A 15,924-nucleotide genomic window follows, 5' to 3' on the forward strand; every position below is an offset into this window, starting at 1 on the left:
TTTTAACTGGGGACCCCCAAAATAATCCTATTTTAACTTTTTAACTGGGGACCCCCAAAATAATCCTATTTTAACTTTTTAACTGGGGACCCCCAAAATAATTATATTTTAACTGGGGGACCCCCCATCCGGACGAGCACTAAGAGTTGAGGCATTACATTTGTGTAACATGGTTCTATTGTGAAAATAGCAGATCTACATGCTCACAACGCGCGTAGATCTGCTATTTTCACAATTTCTGCCTTGTCAATATTTTGACAATTTGGACAATGTTTAATTTGTCATTTAGAGGTATTAAAAAGTCCTTAAATTGTACCCTCTATACACTTAAACTTTATGTTGGTTTGTTTACTGTTGAGTGAGAAAACAATGTTTCACATTAATCATCTTGGGACCCCCCAAAATAATGTGGGGACCCCCTTTTATATATACTCTATGGTCCCGACCCACAAGTTGAGAACCACTGCAATAGATGGGGTTGGTGCGCTTGCGCGGAACACCAGGAAATGCATGGGAAAACAGAAAAAATATCGGATAAAAAGGCTTCTTATTAATGAACACAAAGCCGGCCAGTAACGAAACAAAGCCGGCCAGGCTTTCTAACTGCTTGTGACTTTATAAAGCACTTTGTTTGTGTAATTTGACAGTTTGTTTAGTTTTTATTGGTCTTTTTATTCTCCTGCTCCAACGCAGGTGAATCCTCCTCCGTGACGGCCCTACGTCATGTTATCAGCGACCGTCCGTCACGTTTCAGGGCTCAATTAAAACATTTGACGGCAAATAAACTCCTAAAATAGTTTTTTTAGTCTGCATTGAATCATTTTCTACCGGCAGTTTGTCCTCTAAATGTCCTCTTCTTACCAGAATAACTTGTTGTTTTCCTTCTTCTGTCCACCGCGGTGGAAGCCGCCGCCATGTTTGTTTACTGAAGAGTTTCCCTGAAGGACCCCTTAGTTGAGAGAGAGATGAAGCAGGGACCCCTTAGTTGAGAGAGAGATGAAGCGGGGACCCCTAGAGAGAGACATGAAGCAGGGACCCCTTAGCTGAGAGAGAGATGAAGCAGGGACCCCTTAGAGAGAGAGAGATGAAGCAGGGACCCAGAGATGAAGCACAGACCCCTTAGAGAGAGAGATGAAGCAGGGACCTCTTAGAGAGAGAGATGAAGCAGGGACCCCTTAGAGAGAGAGATGAAGCAGGGACCCCTTAGAGAGAGAGATGAAGCAGGGACCCCTTAGAGAGAGAGATGAAGCAGGGACCCCTTAGAGAGAGAGATGAAGCAGGGACCCCTTAGAGAGAGAGATGAAGCAGGGACCCCTTAGTTGAGAGAGAGATGAAGCAGGGACCCCTTAGTTGAGAGAGAGATGAAGCAGGGACCCCTTAGTTGAGAGAGAGATGAAGCAGGGACCCCTTAGTTTAGAGAGAGATGAAGCAGGGACCCTAGAGAGAGACATGAAGCAGGGACCCCTTAGAGAGAGAGATGAAGCAGGGACCCCTTAGAGAGAGAGATGAAGCAGGGACCCCTTAGTTGAGAGAGAGATGAAGCAGGGACCCCTTAGTTGAGAGAGAGAGATGAAGCAGGGACCCCTTAGAGAGAGAGATGAAGCAGGGACCCCTTAGTTGAGAGAGATGAAGCAGGGACCCCTTAGTTGAGAGAGAGATGAAGCAGGGACCCCTAGAGAGAGAGATGAAGCAGGGACCCCTTAGAGAGAGAGATGAAGCAGGGACCCCTTAGTTGAGAGAGAGAGATGAAGCAGGGACCCCTTAGTTGAGAGAGAGCTGAAGCAGGGACCCCTTAGCTGAGAGAGAGATGAAGCAGGGACCCCTTAGTTGAGAGAGATGAAGCAGGGACCCCTTAGTTGAGAGAGAGATGAAGCAGGGACCCCTTAGAGAGAGAGATGAAGCCTAGGGACCCCTTAGCTGAGAGAGATGAAGCAGGGACCCCTTAGTAATTAACAGTGTGATAAATGTAAATGACATTTAACTATTTATAATGTAATTAACAGTGTGATAAATGTAAATGACATTTAACTATTTATAATGTAATTAACAGTGTGATAAATGTAAATTACATTTAACTATTTATAATGTGATTAACAGTGTGATAAATGTAAATTACATGTAACTATTAATAATGTAACTGACAGTGTGATAATGTCAATTCAATTCAATTCAAAGGAGCTTTATTGGCATGAGAAAACATACGTTTACATTGCCAAAGCAAGTATCACAAATACAGTAAAAAAACAGTTGAAAATGGGGAACATATATACAGTTGGAGGGGGTACAGCATTGAGTAAACAGAGCTATGTCGCATTGTGACATTTTATATACAGGGTACAAATAGCAGCATTTTTTTCCCCTCAAAATGCATTTAAAGGTATCAGCTCTGTTTCATACTGTATGTGCAGTAGGTCTAGATGTCAATCCATGGTTTGTAATCCTTAGGGTGGTTGTGTTTCTAGCCTTCTTTTGTCACAACAGTTCACAAATCTTGCTGCTGTGTTTGCGCATTGTTGTATTTCTCCCAGTAGATATGGGAGTTTTTCATCATTGGTCGAGTTTTCAAATTCACTTCGGGTGTGTGTAATCTGTGGGAAGTATGCGTCTCTAATGTCTTGGTATAGTGGGCAGGTGGTTAGAAAGTGTAGCTCTGTTTCTACCACATTGTGTGTGCAGTGTGTACATAGCCTATCTTCCCTTGGGAGTGGGGTCTGTCTGTGCCGGCCTTTCTCTATTGCAAGGCTGTGTTCGCTGAGTCTGTACCTAGTCAAGGCTTTCCTAAGTTTTGGGTCTTTTACTGTGCTCAGATATTCTGCTAACGTATATTCTCTTTTTAGTGCCAGATAGCATTCCATTTTGCTTTGGCTTTGGGTTGTCTCTTTCCAGTATGTTAGGTAGCTTTCTTTTTGTTTTCTTATAATCTGGTTTGGTCCAGAGTGTTTCCCGTTTGGTAGTTGGGCTTCTGTTTGTGCACAGAGTCCCTGGGCCAGCTGACTGAGGGGGCAACCATGTAGGTTTTCACTATGGTTGAGGGCTATGTTATGGAGTGTGTCTGGGTTGCTTTCTTTTAGGTGATTATAGAATTTAAGTGCTCTCTTTTTTACTTTTATGAGTGGGTATCGTCCTAATTCTGCCCTGCAAGCATTGTTTGTTGTTTTCCGTTGGGTGTGGAGTATAGATTTGCAGAGTTCTGCATGCAGAGTCTCAGTTTGGTGTTTGTCCCATTTTTTAAATTCTTGGTTGGCAAGGGGACCCCAGATCTCGCAGCCATAGAGGGAGATGGGTTCTATAACGGAGTCTAGTATCTTTAGCCAGATTTGTATTGGGATATCTAGCTTAACATTCCTTTTGATGGCATAGAAAGCCCTTCTCGCCTTTTCTCTCAGGTCGTTTGCAGCTTTGTTGAAGTTTCCTGTGCTACTGATGTTTAAGCCCAGGTATGTATAGTTTTTTGTGTGTTCTAGTGCTGTGGTATTTAGAAAGAATTGTTGGTTTAGGCGGTTTTGTCTTTTTTGGAATACCATGATTTTTGTCTTGGCTAGATTTACTGTCAGGGCCCACTTTTGTGAGAATTTGTGCAGGAGGTCAAGCTGCTGCTGTAATCCTTCTTTGGTGGGAGACAGTAACACCAGATCATCTGCGAATAGTAGACATTTGACTTCTGTGTCTGCTAGGGGGATGCCTGGTGTTGTTGACTGTTCTAGTGTTTTTGCCAATTCGTTGATGTATATGTTAAAGAGGGTTGGACTCAGGCTGCATCCCTGTCTAACTCAATGTCAGTGTTCATGTTTACAGCGCTTTGTTCATCTGATTGTATTCCACGGCATGTGTCGCCCTCATGTGGACAACATGAATAACTACAAGTAGAAGTCAATAAATCCAGTTTTGTTCATAAAATATGAGCAACATGACGCAACATGGCGCCAGTTTATACAATACAAGCTGTTCAAATCTACAAGCTCACAGTGAGACGCGTTGTGAGCTTGTAGATCTGCTATTTTCGGTGAGGGACAGAAGAACAGAGCTATATGCTGCTAGCCATAGCATGCTAACTGGCTGGCTACGGCAAGTCGGACGTGGCCATAACGACTACACTTAAGAACTACAAGTTCCATAAACCATGGGTCGCTGGAAGAATTACAGTCTAAGAACTACATGTCCCATAAACCATGGATGGCTTTAAGAACTACAGTATATAGAACTACATGTCCCATAGACCATGGTTGGCTTTAAGAACTACATGCTATGGGTCAAACTTCACATCGTGTGCCATTTAAAAGCTTCCGTTTCTCGTCAAAATAAAAGCACATCACGTGTCAAGTCTCGCAGATCTACAAGCTCACAACTCGTCTCACTGTTAGCTTTTTATTGTTTTTAAACATCGTATTTTATGAACGGAGTGAAAACTGGATGTGTTGACGCTTCTACGGACTTCTACTTGTAGTTATTCATTTTCTCCACATGAGGGCGACAAACACCTTGAATACAAACAGATAAACCTGAGCACTGACATTTAGGAGCTTTATTGGCATGGGAAAACATACGTTTACATTGCCAAAGCAAGTGTCAAAAGAATAATATAAAAACAGTTGAAAATGGGGAACATACTGTATTATACAGACTTGGAGGAGGTACAGCATTGTGTTAAACAGAGCTATGTCGTGTTGTAACACTCTCACTGAGGTTAGGATTTAGGTTAGGTTTAGGTGACACCTCCATTTAGGTATCTATCTATCTATCTATCTATCTATCTATCTATCTATCTATTCAAAATAACGGAAGTCAATCTTCTGAATAGCAATGTTTCTGAATATAGATGTGTAACCAGCCTATGTTTGATAGTAAATGCATGGTGGCCCTCTGGTTTGAGTGTGAAAATCACCCCTGGCCTCAGTGGCCTGTACACCTAAATGCCCTCCGCACTATGATGGCAGTTTGGCCCAGCAAACAAAAGCTAGTCTCAAATAGAATAATTATGGCATGGTGGGGAAAAACAGTTAAAAGGTTGTAGCTTAGCTGGATTAGCTAGTCCACCATATACAGTATTTATAACCATATACAGTATTTATAACCATATACAGTATGATGCTATATGTATGTTTTATAACCATATACAGTATTTATAACCATACACAGTATTTATAACCATATACAGTATGATGCTATATGTATGTTTTATAACCAGTAAGACTCCCTAATCGGGAGATAAGCGACCGTAGGTCACTTATCTCCACAAATAGAGCAAAAATTTGTTTTTCCAAAATCTTCCTGAGCATGTTGATGACATGAGTGTAGACATACTGTGTAGTGATTTTCGTGATTTTAGGGCAAAATCTGAATCGGCCTCATGGTGGCGCTAGAGGGCCATGTGAGAAATGAGGGGTGGGGTCTCCGCGCCGCCAAGGCGGACGAATAGGTACCGGCCCCGGCTCTCCCGGTCGCTCCTAGCCCGAGTTACGGCATTTTATGTGAGCTGCAGTGGCAGGGGGTCCTCCACTGGGGACGCCACCACTTTTGCATCCGTTCTGGAGCACCAGGAGTGGGTGGTCCCCGGGAATGCCCCGTGAGCAGCCCCGTTGGGGTGGTCATTTGGTAATTTTTGCACATGTGCTCATTTTTTACACTTGGGGGTCCCCGAGGGAGCTGGGGGTCCCTGGAGCTCCGGGGGTCCTTGGAGGTTGTAGTTTGGCAGGTAAGGAGTGTGTGTGCAAAATCTGGCATGGATGGGGGCAACGGTTGCGGAGATATGAGCAGGGCAAAAGTGTGACGTGTGACGTGTGTGACGGACGGACGGACGGACGGACGGACAGACGGACACCTCGAGCAGCTTTCTGTAGTAAGTGCGACCTACGGTCGCAACTATATACAGTATTTATAACCATACACAGTATTTATAACCATATACAGTATTTATAACCATATACAGTATGATGCTATATGTATGTTTTATAACCATATACAGTATTTATAACCATACACAGTATTTATAACCATATACAGTATTTATAACCATATACAGTATTTATAACCATACACAGTATTTATAACCATATACAGTATTTATAACCATATACAGTATTTATGTTGTATGTAGACAAAACCAATGTCCCAATTATGGCCATCATAATATTGTCATATCATGGATCTTACTTGTGAAAGGTGATCCCACTTGTTCTCCTTTCCAGACAAAGTGGTTGAGCATCCATAGGCTGCAAAAGTCAGTCCTGTGTGTGTTTGTGTGTGTGTGTGTGTGTGTGTGTGTGTGTGTGTGTGTGTGCGTGTGCGTGTGTGTGTGCTCTGCGCGTTGCTGTGTGTTACTGTGTCTCAGCGTGTGTGCAAGGGGTCCAACATGTGACAAAAACGAAGTAAGTTTTTATTCAAAAGACTAAAAACTAAATCAACATTTCTTGTCAAAATCAACACTGTTTTAGGGAGGGGAGAAGAGTTTGGGACGCATGGAGCGTTGTCCAGGGTGTTTTAGGGAAGGGAGAAGAGTCTGGGACATGTGGAGCGTCGTCCAGGGTGTTTTAGGGAAGGGAGAAGAGTCTGGGACGCGCGGAGCGGCGTCCAGGGTGTTTTAGAGAAGGGAGAAGAGTCTGGGACGCGTGGAGCGTCGTCCAGGGTGTTTTAGGGAGGGGAGAAGAGTCTGGGACGCGTGGAGCGTCGTCCAGGGTGTTTTAGGGAGGGGAGAAGAGTCTGGGACGCGTGGAGCGTCGTCCAGGGTGTTTTAGGGAAGGAGAAGAGTCTGGGACGCGTGGAGCGTAGTCCAGGGTGTTTTAGGGAAGGAGAAGAGTCTGGGACGCGTGGAGCGTCGTCCAGGGTGTTTTAGGGAAGGAGAAGAGTCTGGGACGCGTGGAGCGTCGTCCAGGGTATTTTAGAGAAGGGAGAAGAGTCTGGGACGCGTGGAGCGTCGTCCAGGGTGTTTTAGGGAGGGGAGAAGAGTCTGGGACGCGTGGAGCGTCGTCCAGGGTGTTTTAGGGAGGGGAGAAGAGTCTGGGACGCGTGGAGCGTCGTCCAGGGTGTTTTAGGGAAGGGAGAAGAGTTTGTGATGTGTTATTATTATGTAATTCACTGGACCTGTTCTGAATTTGTTATCCATTGGACCTGCTAGTTATTCACTGCATGTTCACCAAGCATATAATCCCGGTTCCCAGAAGTTATTTTCTTTGCCACTAGGGGGGTGAGAAGAACTTCTGGGCCGGAAGTCAGCCCAGCTCAGAATCTGAGTAACAGGAAGTTGCACACACAACTATGGGTAACCAGAGGCAAAGATGGAGGAGATTTCCTATGTCTCAAAAAGGCAAATCCTACCAAGCATATGAATACACTGGATCTACCTGGATATAGGTACCTGGATCGGTCCCCTGTGCTCTGCTAGCTTCTAAATCCTACCAAGCATATAAATACACTGGATCTACCTGGATATAGGTACCTGGATCGGTCCCCTGTGCTCTGCTAGCTTCTAAATCCTACCAAGCATATAAATACACTGGATCTACCTGGATATAGGTACCTGGATCGGTCCCCTGTGCTCTGCTAGCTTCTAAATCCTACCAAGCATATAAATACACTGGATCTACCTGGATATAGGTACCTGGGTCTGTCCCCTGTGCTCTGCTAGCTTCATATGAATACACTGGATCAATGTATTCATATGCACACAGAGCACAGATCTGTCCCCTGTGCTCTCTGCTAGCTTCTAAATCTATCCTACCAAGCATACCCACACGGAAAGAAAATATATGTACATATATATTTTTTTATATATGCCACATATATGTATAAACATATATGCACATAACCCAAAATTGGCGCCTATATGTACATACATGTGCATATATATACATATATGTTCATATATGTCCAGCACATATATGGCCATATATATCACATATATGCCACACATATATGTACATGTAAGCAGCCCATATATGGGCATATATGCCGCTCATATACATTCGTGTATGCCACACATATATGTGACGCTACATGTACATATATGTGTGGCATACATGTACATATATGTGTTAAATGATACACATACCATACTCTCTGTCTATATATACCTACAGGAATACAAAATAAAACACACAATCTTGAAGTCATTATTAGCATTTATTCACATACAAGCAGAACTCAACTGACACTGATACTGTATGTTCCATTTGAAAACTGAACTGACGGCATATCGACTGCTGTAACCTGGCACATTAATGGCCACACATTGTGTGTGTGTGTGTGTGTGTGTGTGTGTGTGTGTGTGTGTGTGTGTGTGTGTGTGTGTGTGTGTGTGTGTGTGTGTGTGTGGCATTTTGTGTGGGCAGTAATTAACATACAGGCACATACTTACAGAGAATGCAAAATGTCCATTGGTCAGTGCAAAAAAGCAGAAGTGACATGGGCTGGACTCTCAGCAAAGCCGCGGAACAGTCAGTAACAATTATTCCAGTTAAGTTACAGTTGTCCAAACGACCGCAGTGTCTCTCATCTTATAACATTCACAAAGGACTTTCCCAGTCTCTCACATCTCAGTCCTGGGTAGATGAATCTATCGGATCCTCTGTCTATCCAAGGAAGGTGGAGGGGGTGGGAGGATTTCTTCAAGTTTGTATCCAGCTTTCTAGCCATTTGCACCCTGGTCAATCCTCCACCCCTACAAGGAGAACCCAACAACGGAGCTCGCCTTCCTCACCAGTCTGTTGAGTTGAAGGTGTCACTCGCTCAGTTCCACCCCAGCACGTTATTCCACATTAATAAAAAAAAAAAACTGCCATAACAGTTTGGTGGCTAAACGATCCCAGTCTTCTCAGGAAGAACAGCCTGCTCTTCCCCTTGCGGTGAATCACCTCAGCGTTGTCCAACCAGTCTTGATGTTTCCACCGATACTGCCTTCCATCCAGCTTCGGTGCTGTACCTTAAGATTGGAGACAGAGAAGATTAAATTAGCTATAATGGCACATTAAACATGTTTTCCCCTCGCCCATATAGAACCTCTGCTGCATACTGTTATGCACCGCGGGATGGAAAATCATACTCTGGGAGCATGGAACTACCTTTACTTTTTGGATAGAACCTCTACCTCGGCGTGGAGGCATTCTACTGCAGCCCAGGGATATCCACATAGGACCTCATCTCGAGGAGCACAGCGGTATGCAGCGGAGGGTGAGGTTCTATATGGGGCTGTTTTCCCCATGTTCGGTCCTTTGCTCAGTCAGTGGGGGATGTTACAATATTACATTAAAAAGTATTTGACTAGACTGGGAGACTCACCACTGCAACATCAAGTTGAAGCTGAGCTGCATTTCTTAACTAACTACTGCACAATGTATCAGACACATATTTCCCACATAACCAATGCAATGGTGACATCATACTGTATATCTGAATATACTTCACAAAACCCACAAGTCAAGTGTAAGATAAACTTACTTTGAATCTTTTCCACTTGGGTGGGGTCCAGCATATGTTTGCCCTCGAGCTCTGGAACAACACCATGCCTCCCTGTGACAACTGCATCCTTCCAGTTCTTCAGTTGTGAAGAATTTGTCAAACAGCTGGTGAGACAGGCGACTGCAGTCCTTCTTAGCACTGTGGTGAATGGCTGCCTGTTCCAACGAGAACACAGAGTCCACAGCCAGTGAACAGAGATTCCATGATTAACACATTTCACAAAGTTTCTGCTCTTCAAGTGGACCATGGAAACAGACCATTGTGAGATCTAATTATAGGCCTGGTTTACACTGGCAGCCAAACCCAGCCTGAATCAGATCTGTGTCACATCCGGGTTGGAATCTGATTGGTTCCATGTGACCATTTAATCCAATCGGATTCCAATCTGAGGCTGGATTTGACTGCCAGTGTAAAGCAGGCCTAAAGGAAACTTCATGTTCTAGCTCTAACAGATCACAAAGCGTAGTATGGGATATAGTTAAGATAGTTAATCTTCTCACTGTAGTGTGAAATGTAAATTGAACATGTTCGTCTACCTCCCAAATATACTATAATCGTATCATCAAAAATGTAAAATCCATAATACATTTATACATACCTGGATATAGCTCTTGCACCTCAATGGCCAACACCTAAACTTTTCACATTGGATCTGCCATCTCCATGTCCCCAACCATCTCAACAAGTCCCTGTAGAGCTTGCAGGTGTTCAATGCCTGGAATGAAGAGGAAAAAATATTATGACAATCCCAACATATTCAAAGGTTGAGTAACAACAAATAAGTGTTAAATAGCGCTATATTCTGATAACAGTCATTGCTATGCCATTGCTATGGAATATTTCTTTTCTCAGTAGCAGGGATTGTCATGTTCAACAGCAACCTTCTCTCCCCATCTCTCCAGTAAACAGAAAATGTAAAGTTTCAAGTGAGACAAAGAAATGAGCTGACATAATTGACAACTGCAACACTATGCTTCATTTTTTGTGAATGGTGGGTGACCCAGCCAGGGTAGGGGATATTTATAACAACACACCCGGGGGTCTAGAGTAACTTAAAGAGATATTCCAATTTCAAAATGACTTTTTGTCATTTTAGCATCTAATCAGGCTTTTGGGAACACCCAGGACAGTTTTTGAATTTCTTCATTCAGTATTTAGATTTAGATTTAGAAGCAGACACATATCACAGGGCAGTCGCTGATTACAGATGAGCATGGTCATCGCATAATTTCACAAAAGTATAGTTTTAAGGGTGAATATTAGGGACAGTACAGTGAGCCATCTTAAACTTTAATAGAACTGTAACCTTACCTAGATAAACTTCAAAAGGTGGTCAATGGCTTGTCGGGCTGAGAGCTTTCCTGGTCTCTTGTTGCGGCCTTGAGGTGAGGGTGGCATCTGGTGGATAAGGCAAGATGGAGGACATTTCACTGTCCCATCCTGAAAATACAAGGGTGGGGGGAAACAAAGACATTTTTACTAAAATATGTTTACATTTTGGTTTCAAAACCAATTCCCTCTTCCATTAGTATTATTCCTTTAATTCCAGCGTACCATTTTCCAGTTCTTCTGTTGTGGATTCAGCGTTATGAAGCAGATCTACATGGTCGCCTGTTTGGTTGAGTCCACAGCTTTGTTCAAGGACTTACTGCATGTAGTGAGTAAGTAGGCCACTTCTGCAGCGATGTCATCACCAAACATCAGACTGAAATCCTGTATCTCCATTTTGCAGACAGGATGGAATACAGACGACATGGCATACATTTTAATGGGTTCACCCTATGACCAGGGATGTGATCTGTTTAAAGTAATTTTTCATTTCAGTTTGATTTTAAGGCATGACAGTTTAAGAGCGACATACCATTCCTGCGATGTCAAGAAATCTTGTAAAGGTGGTGAATATTTCAGAGGACTTCACTGGGTCATGAACCATTGTTTGGCGATGGGTGAAGGTCTGTTTCATCTTCTCCTTGACCATCATCAGTGCGATGCCCTCAAGACACTGGGTTTCTGTCGTTAGCTGAAGAAACCCACTCCCATATACTGGATTGTAATACTGCTCCTAAAAAACAAGAACGTGTTTTATTTTTTCTCCTTAAAAAAATAAACACATGCCCTTGTCTGGAGAATTGCTAAAGTCAAGGTCAACAGGTCTGATATCTGTGGCGATCAACTTGTTGGGGTTAGGAGAAAGGTATGTACTTGTTGGGGTTAGGAGAAAGGTATGTTAGGACTAGTTCTGACCAATGGGCCATGGCTTAGAGCAGGGGTTCCCAAACTATTAGCTCAAGAGAAATTAGACATTTGCCCAGGACCCAAGCTAGTGAAAACAGCAGATCTACAAGCTCACAATGCGGTGCGACTGTGTTTTTTTTTCATGAAAACCTTAGCTTTTTGGAGACTGTTTATGAAAATGTTTTGAAAAAAAAAATGTAAAAAACAATACAAATATAAGGGACGTTAAAAAATGTGTCTGCAACCCACATATGGATCCCGACCCACTGCTTGGGAACAAGTGGCCTAGTGGGCACCCACGCGATTTGCTACAATGTGATGTTGGGTTTAGTTTCTCAAAAACGTTGAGACAGTTTTTACCCCTTACACCAGAGGGCCACTTGTCTTTTTACTGGACCCCCTTGCGATGCCCACCACAGTAGCAAAAAATGCACTATAGGCCTATGCACATTAAAAAATAATTTAACATGTGAAATTCTAACTATAATCAAAATCACATACCTGTCAGTGGCTGAGTGTTTCTTCTCTTCTTTTGTCCCCCTGAGGCTTCGTTTTGAAGTGTTTTCACTCTCCATGCAAGAAACCCACTCCCATCTGCTGGATTGTAATACTGCTCCTAAAAAACAAGAACCAGTTTTATTTTTTCTCCTTAAAAAACTAAACACATGCCCTTGTCTGGAGAATTGCTAAAGTCAAGGTCAACAGGTCTGACATCTGTGGCGATCGACTTGTTGGGGTTAGGAGAAAGGGTCAGCATATAGAAAATGTGTTGAAATTTAGTTTAAATCGCACTCTTGTCTTTTTGAGCAATTCAAGGAGTGAGGAGTAAAGAAGTTAGACTTGTATTATGTACTTACATAGCCCAAAGTGCCCTGGGGATCGGCCAGGTATGGAAACAAGGCAATGATTTGCGTAGTCCTCTTTATCACGCCTTGAAGGACTCTTCCTACAGTGCACACACACATATCAATTCAAAAGTAAACAACACTAAATAAGAACTGGTCAAACATTGGCCAAATTGTCAGCTGATATAAGAAAGAGGCAACAAATGTGAAAATAGCAGATCTACAAGCTCACTGCATTCCAAGTGCTTGGTGGGTGGAGGGTCCCCAGTTAAAATTTGAATATTTTGGGAGGTCCCCATGCAGTTCAAATGTGATTATTTTGGGGGCTTGCATGGCTAACAGTCAACAACAGATTAAAATGTCAAGGTCTCCCCTTAACTCTAACAGTTTACAAATGGAACCAAATTAACCTGTTAGGGGTTGTTTGATTCCATTTGTACACTCTCTGCTACCATTGAACAACTAGCAAATTGTCATTAGCTATGTTAGCTACAAACAACACATGCTGCTAACATGGAACAGTTGCTAACTAATGTTAGCTTTGTTAGCCACACATACTACAGTACACAGCAAAGCATTGATAACACTAACAAAATAACTGCCACTTCTATCAAAAGGGCATAGTATAAGCTATTCAACACAGTTGGAACATTCAGTTCCTTTAGGATGTATTGTAATAACTTTAGCATCAGCTAGCGTTAGCATTAGCTTTGTATTTGTCTACTGGTTAGCATGGGCCCTTCAGGAAAAACCACAGACAAAAACACCACAGACAACATTCTTAACAAACATGTAACAGTTACATTATCCAGTGGTTATGTATTGTTTAAATTTCACCTACCAAAAGGAGATATAAATGTAGTCCATGAGAGAGCCTTCAGCCTGCACTCACACTCACACTCACTGGCAGTGGCAGACTGGCAGTGAGTCACTGAAAGCAATTCAAACAAACCGGTTCAATCCAGTTTCAGTCTGCTGCAAGGCAGAGCACTGTCAAAGCACTGTGTGATGTCACTGGTCTAACCAAGTTTGGGCACTTAACCCTATAACTGCTGATGCAACAATGCATTGTTTCTCATGTGATGAACAACACTTACTGTATGCAAAGATTATATTAGATAATAAATTGATTGATAATGATAATAACAATAATTATTACACCTATTATAATTATAATACATACTATATAATTTTAATAATATAATTAATAGCCTATAATTATATTAATAAATCTGTATTATACATAATTAGTTTTATATAAAAAAAAATTGGACGGCATCAATTATATATTTTTTCAGATAAAATATACTTATTCTGACTTGATTTTTTACATTGAGTCCGATGTAGTTGGTCCCGTCGCGTGAAAATGCTGGCTGTCCGTCACGTCACACTTTTCCCCAACTCATATCTCTGCCACCGATGCCCCAATTATGCCAAACTTTGCACACACAGTCCTTGCCTGGCAAACCACAACCTCCACCCCTCCCAGGACCCCCGGAGCTCCAGGGGCCCCCTGTTCCAGCTTCCAAAAAGTGCAAAAATGACCCCAACAGGGCTGCTCATGGGGAATTCCCGGGGGGCCACCAACTCCAGCTGCTCCAGAACAGATCCAAAAGTGATTGCACCCCCTAGTGAGGCACCCCCTCCACTGCAGTGCACATAAAATGCCGTAACTAGGCCTAGGAGCGACCGGGAGAGCCGGGGCCGGTATCCACGCGTCCGCCTCGGTGGCGCGGAAACAGCCATTCGTAGACCGCCACCTAGTGGTGGACCCCTGCCACTGCAGCACGCTAAAAAGGCCATAAGTCGGCCCCCCAGCAACCGGGGTGACCTGCAGTACTATGATAAATTGTGTTATATTAAACTTATATGCACATTATTTTGCAAATAAAAGTGAGATGTAGGCATTATGTATGGCATGTATGCAAAACGTCAGACATATGAGCTATATATATGAGGCATTATGTATGACATATATGCAAAAGGTCATACATATATAAGCATATATATGAGGCATTATGTATGACATGTATGCAAAAGGTCAGACATATATGAGCATATATGAGGCATTATGTATGACATACATGCAAAAGGTCAGACATATATGAACATATATGAGGCATTATGGATGACATATATGTAAATATATGACCATGACTATGGCATATATGTGGATATATATAAGCCGTATATGACACATATATGTCTTATATATCCACATATATGCACATATATTATCCTCAACGTGGCATATATGCAACATATATGATGCATATATGATCATATATGTGCATATATTTCTTTTCCGTGTGGGTATGAATACATTGGATCTGTCCTTGTGCTCTGCTAGCTTCATATGAATACATTGGATCTGTCCTTGTGCTCTGCTAGCTTCATATGAATACATTGGATCTGTCCCTGTGCTCTGATAGCTTCATATGAATACATTGGATCTGTCCCTGTGCTCTGCTAGCTTCATATGAATACACTGGATCTGTCCCTGTGCTCTGATAGCTTCATATGAATACATTGGATCTGTCCTTGTGCTCTGCTAGCTTCATATGAATACATTGGATCTGTCCTTGTGCTCTGCTAGCTTCATATGAATACATTGGATCTGTCCTTGTGCTCTGCTAGCTTCATATGAATACATTGGATCTGTCCTTGTGCTCTGCTAGCTTCATATGAATACACTGGATCTGTCCCTGTGCTCTGATAGCTTCATATGAATACATTGGATCTGTCCCTGTGCTCTGATAGCTTCATATGAATACATTGGATCTGTCCCTGTGCTCTGATAGCTTCATATGAATACATTGGATCTGTCCCTGTGCTCTGATAGCTTCATATGAATACATTGGATCTGTCCCTGTGCTCTGCTAGCTTCATATGAATACACTGGATCTGTCCCTGTGCTCTGCTAGCTTCATATGAATACATTGGATCTGTCCCTGTGCTCTGATAGCTTCATATGAATACATTGGATCTGTCCCTGTGCTCTGCTAGCTTCATATGAATACACTGGATCTGTCCCTGTGCTCTGCTAGCTTCATATGAATACATTGGATCTGTCCCTGTGCTCTGCCTGCAGCCCTGCATAGCCACAGGAGAAAGGAGAAGAAAGGAGAGAGAGGAGAGAGGAGAACGGAGACAGGGATGATGAGACCTGGCCGTGGTTGTTAGCCTATTAAATAAGAAAAAGAACAGAAGAGACAAGTGACAACACGCGTTCTCCGTTCCCCTCCCCTCTCAGCTCCGGCCGGGGCAGAGTAGACAGGTCGGTCAGTGTTTTATCATAACATAGCCGGGTCGGAATGGCCGCATCACCCTCGGAATACGGGGCTGTCAATCATTATGTGTATTACCCGAGAGGACCCAAGAGGACCCGTCCCGT

The 15,924-nt window shown here is 42.9% G+C and overlaps 1 long non-coding RNA gene across 1 annotated transcript; it reads right to left on the minus strand.

The window, feature by feature from the left end:
* Positions 1–10,047: 10,047 nt before the first annotated feature.
* Positions 10,048–11,144, minus strand: LOC308280375. The gene is made up of 3 exons (XR_013961723.1): positions 11,005–11,144; positions 10,762–10,890; positions 10,048–10,165 (listed from the first exon to the last, which is right to left on the minus strand). It is a non-coding gene; the product is annotated as an uncharacterized lncRNA (long non-coding RNA).
* Positions 11,145–15,924: the final 4,780 nt, after the last annotated feature.

This window comes from Nannobrachium achirus (assembly GCF_963921795.1).
Source record: "Nannobrachium achirus genome assembly, chromosome: 24".
NCBI lineage: Eukaryota > Metazoa > Chordata > Actinopteri > Myctophiformes > Myctophidae > Nannobrachium > Nannobrachium achirus.